The 19,394-nt window shown below is 46.4% G+C and overlaps 1 protein-coding gene across 1 annotated transcript in view; it reads right to left on the bottom strand.

Annotated features, from left to right (window-relative positions):
* The window catches only part of abhd10b (abhydrolase domain containing 10, depalmitoylase b), a 44,728-nt gene that overhangs the window by 1,284 nt on the left and 24,050 nt on the right, over positions 1 to 19,394 (bottom strand). The window lies entirely within an intron of this gene.

Here is a 19,394-nt window from a genome sequence, read left to right as displayed (position 1 = left end):
CACCATGTGTGACAGTATCTACAAATCGCTACAATGGACAGAAGAACAGCAGTTTGTAAACACAAATGTGATTCTAACCACAACATATAGTCCTAACCTTGACTGTAAATCATCATCACAGGCACATTGGGATTAATATCAGCCATTGGTGACTCTGGCCCTGCTAATGGTGTCATTCAATAGCTGCGTGTCTGATTAATGACTAGGACAGCCTTGAATAATGGCATGGAGGCTATGATACTCTGATAATGATTGAATGGTGTGAACTTTACATGGTGGTGAGATGCTATTACATTTGTGTGACACAGTGCCCCCTTGTGGAAACATGTCACTAAAAACACCACAGCAGAGACAAATACAGCGTATACAGTATACAGTGCTTTCGGAAATATTCAGACGCTCTAACCTTTTCCACATTTTGTTACATTACAGCCTTATTCTAAAATAGATAAAATCAATTGAAGTCCTCCTTAATCTACACACAATACCACATAATGACAAAGTAAAAACAGGTTTTTAGAAATGTTTGCAAATGTATTAAAAATAAGAGAAATACCTTATTTACATAAGTATTCAGACCCTTTGCGATGAGATTCAAAATTGAGCTCAGGTGCATCCTGTTTCCATTGATCATGCTTGAGATGTTTCTACAACTTGACTGGAGTCCACCTGTGGTAAATTCAATTGATTGTGCATGATTTGGAAAGGCACACACCTGTCTATATAAGGTCCCACAGTTGACAGTGCATGTCAGAGCAAAAACCAAGCCATGAGTTGAAAGGAATTGTTCATAGAGCTCTGAGACAGGATTGCGTTGAGGCACAGATCTGGGGAAGGGTACCAAAAAAATGTCTGCAGCAATGAAGGTCCACAAGAACACAGTGGTCTCCATCATTATTAAATGGAAGAAGTTTGGAACCACCCAGACTCTTCCTAGAGCTGGCCGCCCGGCCAAACTGAGCAACTGGGGGAGAAGGGCCTTGGTCAGCGAGGTGACCAAGAACCCGATGGTCACTGACAGAGCTCCAGAGTTCCTCTGTGGAGATGGGAGAACCTTCCAGAAGGACAACCATCTCTGCAGAACTCCACCAATCAGGCCTTTAGGGTAGAGTGGCCAGATGGAAGCCACTCCTCAGTAAAAGACACATGACAGCCCGCATGGAGTTTGCCAGAAGGCACCTAAAGGATTCTCAGACCATGAGAAACCAAGATTCTCTGGTTTGATGAAACCAAGATTGAACTCTGGAGGAAACCTGGCACCATCCCTATGGTGAAGCATGGTGGTGGCAGCATCGTGCCGTGGGGATGTTTTTCAGCAGCAGGGACTGGGAGACTAGTCAGGAACGAGGGATAGATGAACGGAGCAAAGTACAGAGATCCTTGATGAAAACCTGCTCCAGAGCGCTCAGGACCTCAGACTGTGGTGAAGGTTCACTTTCCAACAGGACAACGACCCTAAGCAAACCGCCAAGACCACGCAGGAGTGGCTTCGGGACAAGTCTCTGAATGCCCTCGAGTAGCGAGCCAGAGCCCGGACTTGAACCCGATCGAACATCTCAGCGACGCTCCCCATCCAACCTGACAGAGCTTGAGAGGATCTGCAGAGAAGAATGAGAAAAACTCTCCAAATACAACATTTACATTACATTTAAGTCATTTAGCAGACGCTCTTATCCAGAGCGACTTACAAATTGGTGCATTCACATTATGATATCCAGTGGAACAACCACTTTACAATAGTGCATCTAAATCTTTTAGGGGGGGGGGGTTAGAAGGATTACTTTATCCTATCCCAGGTATTCCTTAAAGAGGTGTGGTTTCAGGTGTCTCCGGAAGGTGGTGATTGACTCCGCTGTCCAGGCGTCGTGAGGGAGCTTGTTCCACCATTGGGGTGCCAGAGCAGCGAACAGTTTTGACTGGGCTGAGCGGACACTGTGCTTCCTCAGAGGTAGGGAGGCGAGCAGGCCAGAGGTGGATGAGCGCAGTGCCCTTGTTTGGGTGTAGGGCCTGATCAGAGCCTGAAGGTACGGAGGTGCCGTTCCCCTCACAGCTCCGTAGGCAAGCACCATGGTCTTGTAGCGGATGCGAGCTTCAACTGGAAGCCAGTGGAGAGAGCGGAGGAGCGGGGTGACGTGAGAGAACTTGGGAAGGTTGAACACCAGACGGGCTGCGGCGTTCTGGATGAGTTGTAGGGGTTTAATGGCACAGGCAGGGAGCCCAGCCAACAGCGAGTTGCAGTAATCTAGACGGGAGATGACAAGTGCCTGGACTAGGACCTGCGCCGCTTCCTGTGTGAGGCAGGGTCGTACTCTGCGAATGTTGTAGAGCATGAACCTACAGGATCGGGTCACCGCCTTGATGTTAGTGGAGAACGACCGGGTGTTGTCCAGGGTCACGCCAAGGTTCTTAGCACTCTGGGAGGGGGACACAAGGGAGTTGTCAACCGTGATGGCGAGATCATGGAACGGGCAGTCCTTCCCTGGGAGGAAGAGCAGCTCCGTCTTGCCGAGGTTCAGCTTGAGGTGGTGATCCGTCATCCACACTGATATGTCTGCCAGACATGCAGAGATGCGATTCGCCACCTGGTTATCAGAAGGGGGAAAGGAGAAGATTAATTGTGTGTCGTCTGCATAGCAATGATAGGAGAGACCATGTGAGGATATGACAGAGCCAAGTGACTTGGTGTATAGTGAGAATAGGAGAGGGCCTAGAACAGAGCCCTGGGGGACACCAGTGGTGAGAGCACGTGGTGCGGAGACAGATTCTCGCCACGCCACCTGGTAGGAGCGACCTGTCAGGTAGGACGCAATCCAAGCGTGGGCCGCGCCGGAGATGCCCAGCTCGGAGAGGGTGGAGAGGAGGATCTGATGGTTCACAGTATCAAAGGCAGCAGATAGGTCTAGAAGGATGAGAGCAGAGGAGAGAGAGTTAGCTTTAGCAGTGCGGAGAGCCTCCGTGACACAGAGAAGAGCAGTCTCAGTTGAATGCCCAGTCTTGAAACCTGACTGATTAGGATCAAGAAGGTCATTCTGAGAGAGATAGCAGGAGAGCTGGCCAAGGACGGCACGTTCAAGAGTTTTGGAGAGAAAAGAAAGAAGGGATACTGGTCTGTAGTTGTTGACATCGGAGGGATCGAGTGTAGGTTTTTTCAGAAGGGGTGCAACTCTCGCTCTCTTGAAGACGGAAGGGACGTAGCCAGCGGTCAAGGATGAGTTGATGAGCGAGGTGAGAAGGTCTCCGGAAATGGTCTGGAGAAGAGAGGAGGGGATAGGGTGAAGTGGGCAGGTTGTTGGACGGCCGGCCGTCACAAGACGCGAGATTTCATCTGGAGAGAGAGGGGAGAAAGAGGTCAAAGCACAGGGTAGGGCAGTGTGAGCAGGACCAGCGGTGTCGTTTGACTTAGCAAACGAGGATCGGATGTCATCAACCTTCTTTTCAAAATGGTTGACGAAGTCATCCGCAGAGAGGGAGGAGGGGGGGAGGGGGAGGAGGATTCAGGAGGGAGGAGAAGGTAGCAAAGAGCTTCCTAGGGTTAGAGGCAGATGCTTGGAATTTAGAGTGGTAGAAAGTGGCTTTAGCAGCAGAGACAGAAGAGGAAAATGTAGAGAGGAGGGAGTGAAAGGGTGCCAGGTCCGCAGGGAGGCGAGTTTTCCTCCATTTCCGCTCGGCTGCCCGGAGCCCTGTTCTGTGAGCTCGCAGTGAGTCGTCGAGCCACGGAGCAGGAGGGGAGGACCGAGCCGGCCTGGAGGATAGGGGACAGAGAAAATCAAAGGATGCAGAAAGGGAGGAGAGGAGGGTTGAGGAGGCAGAATCAGGAGATAGGTTGGAGAAGGTTTGAGCAGAGGGAAGAGATGATAGGATGGAAGAGGAGAGAGTAGCGGGAGAGAGAGAGCGAAGGTTGGGACGGCGCAATACCATCCGAGTAGGGGCAGAGTGAGAAGTGTTGGATGAGAGCGAGAGGGAAAAGGATACAAGGTAGTGGTCGGAGACTTGGAGGGGAGTTGCAATGAGATTAGTGGAAGAACAGCATCTAGTAAAGATGAGGTCAAGCGTATTGCCTGCCTTGTGAGTGGGGGGGAAGGTGAGAGGGTGAGGTCAAAAGAGGAGAGGAGTGGAAAGAAGGAGGCAGAGAGGAATGAATCAAATGTAGACGTGGGGAGGTTAAAGTCACCCAGAACTGTGAGAGGTGAGCCATCCTCAGGAAAGGAACTTATCAAGGCGTCAAGCTCATTGATGAACTCTCCAAGGGAACCTGGAGGGCGATAAATGATAAGGATGTTAAGCTTGAAAGGGCTGGTAACTGTGACAGCATGGAATTCAAATGAGGAGATAGACAGATGGGTCAGGGGAGAAAGAGAGAATGTCCACTTGGGAGAGATGAGGATTCCAGTGCCACCACCCCGCTGGCTCGATGCTCTAGGGGTATGCGAGAACACGTGGGCAGACGAGGAGAGAGCAGTAGGAGTAGCAGTGTTATCTGTGGTAATCCATGTTTCCGTCAGCGCCAGGAAGTCTAGGGACTGGAGGGTAGCATAGGCTGAGATGAACTCAGCCTTGTTGGCCGCAGACCGGCAGTTCCAGAGGCTGCCGGAGACCTGGAACTCCACGTGAGTCGTGCGCGCTGGGACCACCAGGTTAGAGTGGCAGCGGCCACGCGGTGTGAAGCGTTTGTATGGCCTGTGCAGAGGGGAGAGAACAGGGATAGACAGACACAAAGTTGACAAGCTACAGAAGAGGCTACGCTAGTGCAAAGGAGATTGGAATGACAAGTGGACTACACGTCTCGAATGTTCAGAAAGTTAAGCTTACGTTGCGAAAATCTTATTGACTAAAATGACGAAAATGATACAGTACTGCTGGCTGGTGGAGTAGGCTAGCTAGCAGTGGCTGCGTTGTTGACTTTGTTTGAACGTGGAGCTGGCTAGGTAACCTCGATAGTTTCAGTACTACACCTTGTCATGATACAAGAGCAACTTTGTAGCTAGCTAACATAACACTAATCAAGACGTTCCTTTGTAATGTACTTAGTTTCTACAATGCTGCTCGTCGGTAATAGTTGGCTAAGTATGGAACAATGGCGTCGCGGGGGACGGAAATAGCTGGCTAGCTAACCTCGATAATTACTAAACTACACAATTATCAAGCTATGACAAAGTCAACTATGTAGCTAGCTAGCTAACACTGCACTAGTCAAATCGTTCCGTTGTAATGTATTAGTATCTATAGCGCTGCTAGTCGGTAACGGTTGGCTAGCTAGCAAACCCACTAGCTAGCAGTGGGTTTGATGACTAGGTGTGTTGACTAAGTCTGGAGTCTGGACAAGGCGTCGCGTCGCGGCTGGCTAGCTAACCTCGATAATTACTCTAAACTACACAATTATCTTAGATACAAAGACAGCAAAGACAACTATGTAGCTAGCTAACTAACACTACACTAATCAAGTCGTTCCGTTGTAATGTAATAGTTTCTACAGTGCTGCTAGTCGGTAGAGGTTGGCTAGCTAGCAGTGTTGACTAGCTAGCAGCTAGCAGTGTTGACTACGTTAGGAGGACGAAAAACTAGCTAGCCTCGATAATTACTCTAATTACTCTAAACTACACAATTATCTTTGATAGCTAAGAAAAATTGCTCAGATCAAACAAACCAAACCGTTGTGTGCCAAGCTTGTACCTTCATACCCAAAAAGACTTGAGGCTGTAATCGCTGCCAAAGGTGCTTCAACAAAGTACTGAGTAAAGGGTCTGAATACTTATGTAAGTGTGATATCATTTTTAAAACATTTGCTAAAATTTCCCAAAACCTGTTTTTACTTTGTCATTATGGGGTGCTCTGTGTAGATTTTTTCCCTCATCAATTTAATCAATTTTAGAATAAGGCTGTAACGTAACAAAATGTGGAGAAAAAAAACTTTACAAATGCACATAGAGTTCGGCCAGGTTTTAGAATGGCTGCCATGTTCGCGTCTTTATTATCTGAATTTTGATGATGTAACAATACGAGAGCGCCTCCGACAGTTCCCTATTAAATAACCTGCTAAAGAGAGCAGCAAATTTAACAGACATTTTTTCACGCCCTGACCTTAGAGAGCCTTTTTTATTCTCTATTTTGTTAGGTCAGGGTGTGACTTGGGTGGGCATATCTATGTTTCTATTTCTTTGTTGGCCTAGTATGGTTCCCAATCAGAGACAGCTGTTTATCGTTGTCTCTGATTTGGGATCATACTTAGGCAGCCCTTTTTCCCCACCTGTGATTGTGGGATCTTGTTTGTGTGTAGTTGCTTTCTGCACTGCATATAGCTTTACGTTCATTTTTGTATTTTGTTGTTTTGTCCGGTGTCATTTTTAAATAAAAGTAAAATGTACGCCTACCACGCTGCACCTTGGTCTCATTCCAACAACAAGCGTGACACATTTTTATTGATTAGCATTCGAGATAATGTACTGTGTTGTCAACAAATTGCATTTCTGCTTTCACTGGACATCTTCATAGTTTTCAAAACCTATCCCCAAAAAATAGCACAATGTGGAAGCATCAGTTATCACTACTGAGGAGAAGTGGCCTCTTGGACCATTAAGAAAGAAAATCTCTCACCCCCCCTTTTTTTTACAGATTCTAACTGAAATCTTATGCAACAAATGTAATAACTATTATGGAGGGTAAAACTGAGAGAACATATTTTTAAATATCAATGTCATTGATAGGAACGTTCTATACCTGGGTTATAACGGGACGTTCTATACCTGGGTTATAACGGGACGTTCTATACCTGGGTTATAACGGGAAAGTCTATAACTGGGTTATGAAGGGACGGTCTATAACTGGGTTATAATGGGACGGTCTATATACCTGGGTTATAACGGGACGGTCTATAACTGGGTTATAACGGGACGGTCTATAACTGGGTTATAACGGGACGTCTATAACTGGGTTATAACGGGACGGTCTATAACTGGGTTATAACGGGACGGTCTATATACCTGGGTTATAACGGGACGGTCTATATACCTGGGTTATAAAGGGACGGTCTATAACTGGGTTATAACGGGACGGTCTATAACTGGGTTATGAAAGGACGGTCTATAACTGGGTAATAAAGGGACGGTCTATATACCTGGGTTATAACGGGACGGTCTATACCTGGGTTATAACGGGACGGTCTATAACTGGGTTATGAAGGGACGGTCTATAACTGGGTTATAATGGGACGGTCTATATACCTGGGTTATAACGGGACGGTCTATAACTGGGTTATAACGGGACGGTCTATAACTGGGTTATAACGGGACGTCTATAACTGGGTTATAACGGGACGGTCTATAACTGGGTTATAACGGGACGGTCTATATACCTGGGTTATAACGGGACGGTCTATATAACTGGGTTATAAAGGGACGGTCTATAACTGGGTTATAACGGGACGGTCTATAACTGGGTTATAACGGGACGGTCTATAACTGGGTTATGAAAGGACGGTCTATAACTGGGTAATAAAGGGACGGTCTATATACCTGGGTTATAACGGGACGGTCTATATACCTGGGTTATAACGGGACGGTCTATAACTGGGTTATAACGGGACGGTCTATAACTGGGTTATAACGGGGCGGTCTATATACCTGGGTTATAAAGGGACGGTCTATATACCTGGGTTATAACGGGACGGTCTATAACTGGGTTATAACGGGACGGTCTATAACTGGGTTATAACGGGACGGTCTATATACCTGGGTTATAACGGGACGGTCTATATACCTGGATTATAACGGGACGGTCTATAACTGGGTTATAACGGGACGGTCTATAACTGGGTTATAACGGGACGGTCTATATACCTGGGTTATAAAGGGACGGTCTATAACTGGGTTATAACGGGACGGTCTATAACTGGGTTATAACGGGACGGTCTATATACCTGGGTTATAACGGGACGGTCTATATACCTGGGTTATAACGGGACGGTCTATAACTGGGTTATAACGGGACGGTCTATAACTGGGTTATAACGGGACGGTCTATAACTGGGTTATAACGGGACGGTCTATATACCTGGGTTATAACGGGACGGTCTATATACCTGGGTTATAACGGGACGGTCTATATACCTGGGTTATAACGGGACGGTCTATAACTGGGTTATAACGGGACGGTCTATATACCTGGGTTATAAAGGGACGGTCTATATACCTGGGTTATAAAGGGACGGTCTATATACCTGGGTTATAACGGGACGGTCTATAACTGGGTTATAACGGGACGGTCTATAACTGGGTTATAACGGGACGGTCTATATACCTGGGTTATAACGGGACGGTCTATATACCTGGATTATAACGGGACGGTCTATAACTGGGTTATAACGGGACGGTCTATATACCTGGGTTATAAAGGGACGGTCTATAACTGGGTTATAACGGGAAGGTCTATAACTGGGTTATAACGGGACGGTCTATATACCTGGGTTATAACGGGACGGTCTATATACCTGGGTTATAACGGGACGGTCTATAACTGGGTTATAACGGGACGGTCTATAACTGGGTTATAACGGGACGGTCTATAACTGGGTTATAACGGGACGGTCTATAACTGGGTTATAACGGGACGGTCTATATACCTGGGTTATAACGGGACGGTCTATAACTGGGTTATAATGGGACGGTCTATATACCTGAGTTATAACGGGACGGTCTATTTACCTGGGTTATAACGGGACGGTCTATATACCTGGGTTATAACGGGACGGTCCATATACCGGGGTTATAAAGGGACGGTCTATAACTGGGTTATAACGGGACGGTCTATATACCTGGGTTATAACGGGACAGTCTATATACCTGGGTTATAACGGTACGGTCTATAACTGGGTTATAACGGGACGGTCTATACCTGGGTTATAACGGGACAGTCTATAACTGGGTTATAACGGGACGGTCTATAACTGGGTTATAACGGGACGGTCTATAACTGGGTTATAACGGGACGGTCTATACCTGGGTTATAACGGGACGGTCTATAACTGGGTTATAACGGGACGGTCAATATAACTGGGTTATAACGGGACGGTCTATATAACTGGGTTATAACGGGACGGTCTATATAACTGGGTTATAACGGGACGGTCTATATAACTGGGTTATAACGGGACGGTCTATATAACTGGGTTATAACGGGACGGTCTATAACTGGGTTATAACGGGACGGTCTATATACCTGGGTTATAACGGGGCGGTCTATATACCTGGGTTATAACGGGACGGTCTATATACCTGGGTTATAACGGGACGGTCTATATACCTGGATTATAACGGGACGGTCTATACCTGGGTTATAACGGGACGGTCTATACCTGGGTTATAACGGGACGGTCTATAACTGGGTTATAACGGGACGGTCTATATACCTGGGTTATAACGGGACGGTCTATATACCTGGGTTATAACGGGACGGTCTATATACCTGGGTTATAACGGGACGGTCTATATACCTGGGTTATAACGGGACGGTCTATATACCTGGGTTATAACGGGACGGTCTATAACTGGGTTATAACGCGACGGTCTATATACCTGGGTTATAACGGGACGGTCTATAACTTGGTTATAACGGGACGGTCTATATACCTGGGTTATAACGGGACGGTCTATATACCTGGGTTATAACGGGACGGTCTATAACTGGGTTATAACGGGACGGTCTATATACCTGGGTTATAACGGGACGGTCTATAACTGGGTTATAACGGGACGTCTATAACTGGGTTATAACGGGACGGTGTATAACTGGGTTATAACGGGACGGTGTATAACTGGGTTATAACGGGACGGTCTATAACTGGGTTATAACGGGACGGTCTATATACCTGGGTTATAACGGGACGGTCTATATACCTGGGTTATAAAGGGACGGTCTATAACTGGGTTATAACGGGACGGTCTATATACCTGGGTTATAACGGGGCGGTCTATATATCTGGGTTATAACAGGACGGTCTATATAACTGGGTTATAACGGGACGGTCTATAACTGGGTTATAACGGGACGGTCTATAACTGGGTTATAACGGGACGGTCTATATACCTGGGTTATAACGGGGCAGGCTATATACCTGGGTTATAACGGGACGGTCTATAACTTGGTTATAACGGGACGGTCTATATACCTGGGTTATAACGGGACGGTCTATATACCTGGGTTATAAAGGGACGGTCTATATACCTGGGTTATAACGAGACGGTCTATAACTGGGTTATAACGGGACGGTCTATATACCTGGGTTATAACGGGACGGTCTATATACCTGGGTTATAACGGGACGGTCTATAACCGGGTTATAACGGGACGGTCTATAACTGGGTTATAACGGGACGGTCTATAACTGGGTTATAACGGGACTGTCTATATACCTGGGTTATAACGGGACGGTCTATATACCTGGGTTATAAAGGGACGGTCTATAACTGGGTTATAACGGGACGGTCTATAACTGGGTTATAACGGGACGGTCTATATACCTGGGTTATAACGGGGCGGTCTATATACCTGGGTTATAACAGGACGGTCTATATAACTGGGTTATAACGGGACGGTCTATAACTGGGTTATAACGGGACGGTCTATATACCTGGGTTATAACGGGGCAGGCTATATACCGGGGTTATAACGGGACGGTCTATAACTTGGTTATAACGGGACGGTCTATATACCTGGGTTATAACGGGACGGTCTATATACCTGGGTTATAAAGGGACGGTCTATATACCTGGGTTATAACGAGACGGTCTATAACTGGGTTATAACGAGACGGTCTATAACTGGGTTATAACGGGACGGTCTATATACCTGGGTTATAACGGGACGGTCTATATACCTGGGTTATAACGGGACGGTCTATAACTGGGTTATAACGGGACGGTCTATAACCGGGTTATAACGGGACGGTCTATAACCGGGTTATAACGGGACGGTCTATAACTGGGTTATAACGGGACGGTCTATAACTGGGTTATAACGGGACTGTCTATATACCTGGGTTATAACGGGACGGTCTATATACCTGGGTTATAAAGGGACGGTCTATAACTGGGTTATAACGGGACGGTCTATAACTGGGTTATAACGGGACGGTCTATAACTGGGTTATAACGGGACGGTCTATATACCTGGGTTATAACGGGGCGGTCTATATACCTGGGTTATAACGGGACGGTCTATATACCTGGGTTATAACGGGACGGTCTATAACTGGGTTATAACGGGACGGTCTATAACTGGTTTATAACGGGACGGTCTATATACCTGGGTTATAACGGGGCAGTCTAAATACCTGGGTTATAACGGGACGGTCTATAACTGGGTTATAACGGGACGGTCTATATACCTGGGTTATAACGGGACGGTCTATATACCTGGGTTATAACGGGGCGGTCTATATACCTGGGTTATAACGAGACGGTCTATAACTGGGTTATAACGGGACGGTCTATATACCTGGGTTATAACGGGACGGTCTATAACTGGGTTATAACGGGACGGTCTATAACTGGGTTATAACGGGACGGTCTATATACCTGGGTTATAACGGGACGGTCTATAACTGGGTTATAACGGGACGGTCTATATACCTGGGTTATAACGGGACGGTCTATATACCTGGTTATAAAGGGACGGTCTATAAGTGGGTTATAACGGGACGGTCTATAACTGGGTTATAACGGGACGGTCTATATACCTGGGTTATAACGGGACGGTCTTTATACCTGGGTTATAACGGGACGGTCTATAACTGGGTTATAACGGGACGGTCTATAACTGGGTTATAACGGGACGGTCTATAACTGGGTTATAACGGGACGGTCTATAACTGGGTTATAACGGGACGGTCTATATACCTGGGTTATAACGGGACGGTCTATATACCTGGGTTATAACGGAACGGTCTATAACTGGGTTATAACGGGACGGTCTATATACCTGAGTTATAACGGGACGGTCTATATACCTGGGTTATAACGGGACGGTCTATATACCTGGGTAATAACGGGACGGTCTATATACCTGGGTTATAAAGGGACGGTCTATAACTGGGTTATAACGGGACGGTCTATGTACCTGGGTTATAACGGGACGGTCTATATACCTGGGTTATAACGGCACGGTCTATATACCTGGGTTATAACGGCACGGTCTATATACCTGGGTTATAACGGGACGGTCTATAACTGGGTTATAACGGGACGGTCTATAACTGGGTTATAACGGGACGGTCTATACCTGGGTTATAACGGGACGGTCTTTAACTGGGTTATAACGGGACGGTCTATAACTGGCTTATAACGGGACGGTCTATAACTGGGTTATAACGGGACGGTCTATAACTGGGTTATAACGGGACGTCTATAACTGGGTTATAACGGGACGGTCTATAACTGGGTTATAACGGGACGGTCTATAACTGGGTTATAACGGGACGGTCTATAACTGGGTTATAACGGGACGGTCTATAACTGGGTTATAACGGGACGGTCTATATACCTGGGTTATAACGGGACGGTCTATATAACTGGGATATAACGGGACGGTCTATAACTGGGTTATAACGGGACGGTCTATAACTGGGTTATAACGGGACGGTCTATAACTGGGTTATAACGGGACGGTCTATATACCTGGGTTATAACGGGACGGTCTATAACTGGGTTATAACGGGACGGTCTATACCTGGGTTATAACGGGACGGTCTATAACTGGGTTATAACGGGACGGTCTATAACTGGGTTATAACGGGACGGTCTAGAACTGGGTTATAACGGTACGGTCCTATAACTGGGTTATAACGGGACGGTCTATAACTGGGTTATAACGGGAACGGTCCGATATACCCTGGGTTATAACGTGACGTGTCTATAGACGCTGGGTTATAAACGGGACGGTCCTATAACTGGGTTAATAACGCGAACGGTCTATAGACCTGGGTTAGAACGGGACGGTCTATAACTGGGGTTATAACGGGACGGTCTATATACCTGGGGTTATAACGGGACGGTCTATATACCCGTGGGTTATAACGGACGGTCTATAACTTGGTTATAACGGGAACGGTCTAATATACCCTGGGTTATAACGGGACGGTCTATATAACTGGGTGTATAACGGGACTGGTCGATAGACCCTGGGTTATAACGGGACCGGTCACTATAACTGGGTTATAACGGGAACGGTCATATACCTGGGTTAATAACGGACGGTGTTATAACTGGGTTATAACGGGACGGTCCTATAACTGGGTTATAACGGGACGGTCTATAACTGGGTTATAACGGGACGGTCTATATACCTGGGTTATAACGGGACGGTCTATATAACTGGGTTATAACGGGACGGTCTATATAACTGGGTTATAACGGGACGGTCTATAACGGGACGGTCTATATACCTGAGTTATAACGGGACGGTCTATTTACCTGGGTTATAACGGGACGGTCTATATACCTGGGTTATAACGGGACGGTCTATATACCGGGGTTATAAAGGGACGGTCTATAACTGGGTTATAACGGGACGGTCTATATACCTGGGTTATAACGGGACGGTCTATATACCTGGGTTATAACGGTACAGTCTATATACCTGGGTTATAACGGTACGGTCTATAACTGGGTTATAACGGGACGGTCTATACCTGGGTTATAACGGGACGGTCTATAACTGGGTTATAACGGGACGGTCTATAACTGGGTTATAACGGGACGGTCTATAACTGGGTTATAACGGGACGGTCTATACCTGGGTTATAACGGGACGGTCTATACCTGGGTTATAACGGGACGGTCTATATAACTGGGTTATAACGGGACGGTCTATATAACTGGGTTATAACGGGACGGTCTATATAACTGGGTTATAACGGGACGGTCTATATAACTGGTTATAACGGGACGGTCTATATAACTGGGTTATAACGGGACGGTCTATATAACTGGGTTATAACGGGACGGTCTATAACTGGGTTATAACGGGACGGTCTATATACCTGGGTTATAACGGGGCGGTCTATATACCTGGGTTATAACGGGACGGTCTATATACCTGGGTTATAACGGGACGGTCTATACCTGGGTTATAACGGGACGGTCTATACCTGGGTTATAACGGGACGGTCTATAACTGGGTTATAACGGGACGGTCTATATACCTGGGTTATAACGGGACGGTCTATATACCTGGGTTATAACGGGACGGTCTATATACCTGGGTTATAACGGGACGGTCTATAACTGGGTTATAACGCGACGGTCTATATACCTGGGTTATAACGGGACGGTCTATAACTTGGTTATAACGGGACGGTCTATATACCTGGGTTATAACGGGTCGGTCTATATACCTGGGTTATAACGGGACGGTCTATATACCTGGGTTATAACGGGACGGTCTATATACCTGGGTTATAACGGGACGGTCTATAACTGGGTTATAACGGGACGGTCTATATACCTGGGTTATAACGGGACGGTCTATAGCTGGGTTATAACGGGACGTCTATAACTGGGTTATAACGGGACGGTGTATAACTGGGTTATAACGGGACGGTGTATAACTGGGTTATAACGGGACGGTGTATAACTGGGTTATAACGGGACGGTGTATAACTGGGTTATAACGGGACGGTCTATAACTGGGTTATAACGGGACGGTCTATATACCTGGGTTATAACGGGACGGTCTATATACCTGGGTTATAAAGGGACGGTCTATAACTGGGTTATAACGGGACGGTCTATATACCTGGGTTATAACGGGGCGGTCTATATACCTGGGTTATAACAGGACGGTCTATATAACTGGGTTATAACGGGACGGTCTATATACCTGGGTTATAACGGGACGGTCTATAACTGGGTTATAACGGGACGGTCTATAACTGGGTTATAACGGGACGGTCTTATAACCTGGGTTATAACGTGGCAGGCTATATACCTGGGTTATAACGGACGGTCTATACACTTGGTTATAAAGGGACGGTCTATATACCTGGGTTATAACGGGACGGTCTATATACCTGGGTTATATAAAGGGACGGTCCTATATACCTGGGTTATAACGAGACGGTCTATAACGGGGTTATAACGGGACGGTCTATATACCTGGGTTATAACGGGACGGTCTATAACCGGGTTATAACGGGACGGTCTATAACTGGGTTATAACGGGACGGTCTATAACTGGGTTATAACGGGACTGTCTATATACCTGGGTTATAACGGGACGGTCTATATACCTGGGTTATAAAGGGACGGTCTATTAACTGGGTTATAACGGGACGGTCTATAACTGGGTTATAACGGGACGGTCTATATACCTGGGTTATAACGGGGCGGTCTATATACCTGGGTTATAACAGGACGGTCTATATAACTGGGTTTATAACGGGACGGTCTATAACTGGGTTATAACGGGACGGTCTATAACTGGGTTATAACGGGACGGTCTATATACCTGGGTTATAACGAGGCAGGCTATATACCTGGGTTATAACGGGACGGTCTATAACTTGGTTATAACGGGACGGTCTATATACCTGGGTTATAACGGGACGGTCTATATACCTGGGTTATAAAGGGACGGTCTATATACCTGGGTTATAACGAGACGGTCTATAACTGGGTTATAACGGGACGGTCTATATACCTGGGTTATAACGGGACGGTCTATAACTGGGTTATAACGGGACGGTCTATAACCGGGTTATAACGGGACGGTCTATATACCTGGGTTATAACGGGACGGTCTATATACCTGGGTTATAACGGGAACGTCTATATACCTGGGTTATAACGGACGGTCCTATATACCTGGGTTATAAAGGGACGGTCTATAACTGGGTTATAACGGGACGGTCTATAACTGGGTTATAACGGGACGGTCTATAACTGGGTTATAACGGGACGGTCTATATACCTGGGTTATAACGGGGCGGTCTATATACCTGGGTTATAACAGGACGGTCTATATAACTGGGTTATAACGGGACGGTCTATAACTGGGTTATAACGGGACGGTCTATAACTGGTTTATAACGGGACGGTCTATATACCTGGGTTATAACGGGGCGGTCTATATACCTGGGTTATAACGGGACGGTCTATATACCGGGGTTATAACGGGACGGTCTATATACCTGGGTTATAACGGGGCGGTCTATAACTGGGTTATAACGGGACGGTCTATAACTGGGTTATAACGGGACGGTCTATAACTGGGTTATAACGGGACGGTCTATAACTGGGTTATAACGGGACGTCTATAACTGGGTTATAACGGGACGGTCTATAACTGGGTTTATAACGGGACGGTCTATAACTGGGTTATAACGGGACGTCCTATAACCGCTGTATAACGGGACGTCTATAACTGGGTTATACCGGGACGGTCTAGAACTGGGTTATAACGGGACGTCTATAACTGGGTGTATAACGGGACGGTCTATAACCTGGGTTATAACGGGACGGTCTATAACTGGGTTATACGGGACGGTCTAGAACTGGGTTATAAACGGACGGTCTATAACTGGGTTATAACGGGACGGTCTATATACCTGGGTTATAACGGGACGGTACTAGATTAACTGGGTTTATAACGGGACGGTCTATAACTGGTTATAACGGGACGGTCTATAACTGTGTTATAACGGGACGGTCTATAACTGGGTTATAACGGGACGGTCTATATACTGGGTTATAACGGGACGGTCTATAACTGGGTTATAACGGGACGGTCTATACCTGGGTTATAACGGGACGGTCTATAACTGGGTTATAACGGGACGGTCTATAACTGGGTTATAACGGGACGGTCTATAACTGGGTTATAACGGGACGGTCTATAACTGGGTTATAACGGGACAATCTATAACTGGGTTATAACGGGACGGTCTATATACCTGGGTTATAACGGGACGGTCTATATACCTGGGTTATAACGGACGGTCTATAACTGGGATATAACGCGACGGTCTATATACCTGGGTTATAACGGGACGGTCTATAACTGGGTTATAACGGGACGGTCTATATACCTGGGTTATAACGGGACGGTCTATATACCTGGGTTATAACGGGACGGTCTATAACTTGGTTATAACGGGACGGTATATACCTGGGTTATAAAGGGACGGTCTATATACCTGGGTTATAACGGGACGGTCGATATACCTGGGTTATAACGGGACGGTCGATATACCTGGGTTATAACGGGACGGTCTATATACCTGGGTTATAACGGACGGTGTATAACTGGGTTATAACGGGACGGTCTATACTGGGTTATAACGGGACGGTCCGATAACTGGTTATAACGGGACGGTCTAATACCTGGGTTTATAACGGGACGGTCTATAACTGGGTTATAACGGGACGGTCTATATACCTGGGTTATAAACGGGACGGTCCTATAACTGGGTTATAACGGGATTTCTATAACTGGGTTATAACGGGACGGTGTATAACTGGGTTATAACGGGACGGTGTATAACTGGGTTATAACGGGACGGTGTATAACTGGGTTATAACGGGACGTCTATAACTGGGTTATAACGGACGGTCTATATACCTGGGTTATAACGGGACGGTCTATATACCTGGGTTATAACGGGACGGTGTATAACTGGGTTATAACGGGACGGTCTATATACTGGGTTTAACGGGACGGTCCTATAACTGGGTTATAACGGGACGGTCTATATACCTGGGTTATAAACGGGACGGTCTATATACCTGGGTTATAACGGGACGTCCCTATATACCTGGGTTATAAAGGGACGGTCTATAACTGGGGTTATAACGGGACGGTCTATATACCTGGGTTATAACGGGGCGTCTATATACCTGGGTTATAACAGGACGGTCTATATAACTGGGTTATAACGGGACGGTCTATAACTGGGTTATAACGGGACGGTCTATAACTGGGTTATAACGGGACGGTCTATATACCTGGGTTATAACGGGCAGGCTATATACCTGGGTTATAACGGGACGGTCTATAACTTGGTTATAACGGGACGGTCTATATATCTGGGTTATAACGGGACGGTCTATATACCTGGGTTATAAAGGGACGGTCTATATACCTGGTTATACGAGACGGTCCTATAACTGGTTATAAGGGACGGTCCTATATACCTGGTTATAACGGGACGGTCTATAACTGGGTTATAACGGGACGGTCTATAACCGGGTTATAACGGGACGGTCCTATAACCTGGGTTATAACGGGACGGTCTATAACTGGGTTATAACGGGACTGTCTATAACTGGGTTATAACGGGACTGTCTATATCCTGGGTTATAACGGGACGGTCTATATACCTGGGTTATAAAGGGGACGGTCTATAACTGGGTTATACGGGACGGTCTATAACTGGGTTATAACGGACGGTCTATATACCTGGGTTAGTAACGGGGCGGTCTATATACCTGGGTTATAACAGGAAGTCTATATAACTGGGTATAACGGGACGGTCTATACTGGGTTATAACGGGACGGTCTATAACTGGGTTATAACGGGACGGTCTATACCTGGGTTATAACGGGGCAGGCTATATACCTGGGTTAATAACGGGACGGTCTATAACTTGGTTATAACGGGACGGTCTATATACCTGGGTTATAACGGGACGGTCTATATACCTGGGTTATAAAGGGACGGTCTATATACCTGGGTTATAACGAGACGGTCTATAACTGGGTATAACGGGACGGTCTATATACCTGGGTTATAACGGGACGGTCTATAATTGGGTTATAACAGGAAGGTCTATAACCGGGTTATAAACGGGACGGTCTATAACTGGGTTATAACGGGACGGTCTATAACTGGGTTATAACGGGACTGTCTATATACCTGGGTTATGAACGGGACGGTCTATATACCTGGGTTATAAAGGGACGGTCTATAACTGGGTTATAACGGGACGGTCTATAACTGGGTTATAACGGGACGGTCTATAACTGGGTTATAACGGGACGGTCTATATACCTGGGTTATAAAGGGACGGTCTATAACTGGGTTATAACGGGACGGTCTATAACTGGGTTATAACGGGACGGTCTATAACTGGGGTTATAACGGGACGTCTAGATACCTGGTTATAACGGGGCGGTCTATATACCTGGGTTATAACAGGACGGTCTATATACTGGGTTATAACGGACGGTCTATAACTGGGTTATAACGGGACGGTCTTAACGGTTTTATAACGGACGGTCTATATACCTGGGTTATAACGGTGCAGTCTATATACCTGGGTTTATAACGGGACGTCTATATACCGGGGTATAACGGGACGGTCTATATACCTGGGTTATAACGGGGCGTCTATATACCTGGGTTATAA

This window comes from Salmo trutta, chromosome 2 (genome assembly GCF_901001165.1).
Source record: "Salmo trutta chromosome 2, fSalTru1.1, whole genome shotgun sequence".
Taxonomy (NCBI): domain Eukaryota; kingdom Metazoa; phylum Chordata; class Actinopteri; order Salmoniformes; family Salmonidae; genus Salmo; species Salmo trutta.
This window is presented reverse-complemented; position numbering and strand designations above follow the sequence as displayed.